We start from the raw sequence: 4,112 nt of genomic DNA on the forward strand, positions 1-4,112 counted from the left end.
CTAGCAACTCAGACAAACAATCTAGCCAGTAAGCAAAAGCCTGGTCTATAAACTACCAAGAAGAAAACTACACTCCCACCTTCAAATCAGTGTATGTAAACAAAAATCAAACCCTATTCCCTTCTAGCACTGAAGATGTCTCCTAGTTTGTAATGAAACATCCGCAAAAGAATTGCAGTTTCTTACATCCAACTCAAGAAATCAGATAATTGTTTCCAAAAAGAAAACATGGGTCAGAGCTGTGCCTTCAGTAAGGCTCCAGCCCATTGTTTTTAGTTAAGATATGCAAACTCTTGCTTGGGAAGGATCCACATTGAGGGTCTTTCCTCTGTTTCTCTATGTCCATGGGTTTGAGGGCAATAGAAGAAGGTCATGACAGAGAATGAGGTGGCTGGATGGAGTCACTGAAGCAGTAGGCGTGAGCTTAAATGGACTCCAGAAGATGGTAGAGGACAGGAAGGCCTGGAGGAACGTTGTCCATGGGGTTGCGATTGGTTGGACATGACTTCGCAACTAACAACAACAATGGGTTTGAAAGCTGTACTACGTTACTTGTTTTCTCCAGCTACTGTGTGGTGTCTGTGTTCAGCTTTGGTATTCCTAGTTTGGTGTTTCCTAAGGCTGACATTCCACTGGTTCAACTGGAGGAGATTTTTCAAACACACAATTATCTGATCATGGCATTTTGTAGTAAACGAAGCTTCTGTATGGTTTTTAATATATATATATATCCCTAATTATACTAAAAATGCGAATCCTGGGTAAATCCATACCATAGAAATAAAATAGTCTGAGCACCAGAATAATATTAAAACAAAAACTGTTTAATACAAAAGTTAAAGCTGAGCTTTCGTCAGCCAGCACTACCTACATCATCAGAGCGTAATGCAAGATTGCTGGGAGTCCTTTGTATACTGAAGCCGGCTCTGCACCCGGCTCCTTGATCTAGTTATCGGTCCATCCGTTTTCTCTACTTCGTTTGTTCTTAAATGGCACACGTCTCTTACTATATTGGTGCTTACCGGGGTTGCTGTTTTCTTTTCTTTCGATCCAATCACTCTCTGTCTACTAGCGTGAGCTGACTTCCGGTTCCGGAATGCGGTGATGCCAGTCATGCCTGGAGACTTGTCTCCGTGCCATCCGGAGTTTCCTTTGCCGGTAGACCCCCTAGGGGGTCGAAAGTCGCCCTGGAGGGGCGACCACTGAGGAGAAGGCTTGCTGGCAGATAGGGGAGGGCGGCAGCTTCCCTGTGTCTCCAGCTATCTTCTTAGGCCGACGGAGTAAAGATCGGCCTGCAAGATGGCCGACCACCCTGCTGCACCAGCCGAAAGTCACACTGACATCTAAGTGTAATAGACCCACCACGGATGATCCAGGTAAGACTCTTTTTGTTCCTCTCTTTACCCTATGTTGTTTTTGCCTGCAAAAGCTTCGTTGGAATTATTTCCCCATCTGGAAAAAGCGGCTTTTGTATGTGTGGGAACAAAGGCGTTTTATAAAAGGACAGATTAAAACCTTTTTAAAGACTATATTTTATCTCTATTCACGTTGAGGTACAGAAAAAATTGTTGTTTTTTTTTTGGAGCGGTATTATATTGGTAGAGTATTTCTTTTTCCATTCTTCTTTTAAAAAATAGAAAAAAGGAAAAAAATGGTCTTTGAAGAAGTCTTTTTAGCTTACTGAGGACATCTACTGATCAAAAGTTAACATTGGAATTTTTGACTATTTGGAGATGAGATGGTTTTGGCCTTCAAACTATTTTTAAGAGAAAAGATAATTTGAGCCAGCTGTAGGATTTGTGGGGGTGGACACTTTCCAACTGTAGCTTTCACTAAAAAAGAAAAAAAGAAAAAGAAAAAAGGATTTCTCTTCAACTATTGCTAAAATGGAGAAGCCTCAATCACATTTAAACTGTAAACTTATACTGGAAAAGATCTATGAGGCTAAAGAAGAAATATGTACTACAATAAAAGAGTTTACTACAGAACTAAGAGCTAGAACTTCTACCTTAAACCTTAAAACTGACTCTCAGATTACACCTGACTACTCTACAAAACAGATTATACAAGAAGAGGACTTAACTGAGAATAAAGAGAATGTTACCTTGCCCTATAAGCAGTCCACCTATGGCTTTGAAGACCAGGAAAAGCAAAGACTGAGTTTTGAACTTCTGAAGCAACGAGGCTTTATGGTCAAGAGAAACAGAGGGCCAATGCAGAGACCAAGATGGTTTTCATCAAATCAAATGACACTACAAGCAACAAAAAGAGATTCATCACCTTGCTATGGAAACCTGCCTGGCATAAGAGGAAAGCTAGAATAAGATTGAAAAATGAAATTTAAAATTTTATATATTGGATTAAAGGCAACCTAGAATTATGGACTGATGTAAGGATTAAGACTATGAGTTTGAAGTAAAGAGATGTTTTATATTTGGATTGAATTAATAATTAATTGAATGTTAATTAAATAAGATGACTTGCTTGTTTTATAACATGGATGTTTAGCTATGATAACTAACTGGATGAAATTTGAATTCTGCTCAATGGATTGAAATGATTTAAGGTCTGATACTATTCTGTCAGCTTAAAGAGATTGATTAATTGATGGATTAGACATGTATAGAATAGATAGATAGATATACACATTTAGATATGCCTAGGATAGATCAATATTTTTGTTTAAAAATGAGATATTTTTTATATAATGGATTAAAGGTAATCTAGAATATTAAGAATGTTTTTTCAGAATGTTAGGTTCATTTGTATGAAAATTATTATGTAATGGAATGAAGAAAATTGAAGAGATGTTTTAGATTTGAATTGAATTATTAATTAATTGAAATTTAATAAGATGATGTGATTTTTGATGATATGAATCAGCCCAAGATTCCTCCCAAGACTGTTGCACAAAAATTAAAGGAGAGAATGTTATGTAAGCCATTAGGAACTCCTGAATGATAGAAGAAGAAGAAAAAAAGTAATTTGCGTAGCTCCATTTAACTGGGTAAAAGGCAAAAAAACTTAGTCTACTTAGCAACCCACTTCTAGAATCTTCCTTATAAGTTACACAAAAGAGAAGTGGAGTCTGTTATAACTGCTTACAGTTTCAAACACCATTAGATATATTTGATGTCCACTGATATGACCATGTAATAACTGTAAAAGTCATCAGTGCACAGCTTGGATTCTCTTTAGGCATCTAACATAGTCTTCCTCTCAATTAAATGTTCAGGCAACAGAATTCATTTTTACTCTGCAAGTGAAGTCCATGATTGTCAGTAAAGGATGGAAAGAGGGACACTTATTGCTGGAAAAATCAAATCTACAAATCTACCAATTTCCAGCGAATTTCTTATCTTAAATAAATATTCTTAAATATTGACTGGTTAAATCAACAGTTTATTCTATTGCACAGTGAACACTGTACTAGAACAGTATTACATACTTTATTGTAATATATGAAATTGGGCCATATTTAGTATTTGCTGTATCTCACTGCTGCCATGTAATGGACATTTGGAGTTCTGAAGTCCAGGTCCTGCAGCTTCAACTCCTCCCGAAGTCCTATATAGCAACTCCCATGAGATTTAGCCCCCCCTTCCCCCCAAGGTTGCAGGTTTTGTTCAAGAGAAGTTAAAAATATTGTTATGCCTAGCTGGAACTTCTCTTTTGTGTGGCTTATAAGGCGGATCTTAGAAGTGGATTGCTAAGTAGGCCAAAGGGCTTTACCCAGTTAAATGTGTCGGGCACATTACTTATTTATTTCTACTCCTTCCATTCAGCAGCTCTTAATACCTAATCTCACCTAATACCCCTTTCCTCATGTTTTTTGCAACAATTTATGTATGTGTGTGTGGGGATTTGGTCCTGCAAAGGACTAACTGGCTCAAAAACTACCCAGAGATTATACAATTACAGCTTTTTGGTATTACGTATTATGGTATATATATTATTAATGTCATATTTTATATTATATGAAATTCACTTTAAGCCTACCTGCTTTTATCTCTTATTCTAATGTTAGATTCTGCTGATATCTAAAAGTCAACCTCAAATTCTGCGCTGTTCAATTACACATTTTTTGTTCCCAGTAGTGTCTAAAATTGCCA

The sequence above is a fragment of the Protobothrops mucrosquamatus genome, unplaced genomic scaffold (genome assembly GCF_001527695.2).
Source record: "Protobothrops mucrosquamatus isolate PMUCROS unplaced genomic scaffold, P.Mucros_1.0 scaffold1877, whole genome shotgun sequence".
NCBI lineage: Eukaryota > Metazoa > Chordata > Lepidosauria > Squamata > Viperidae > Protobothrops > Protobothrops mucrosquamatus.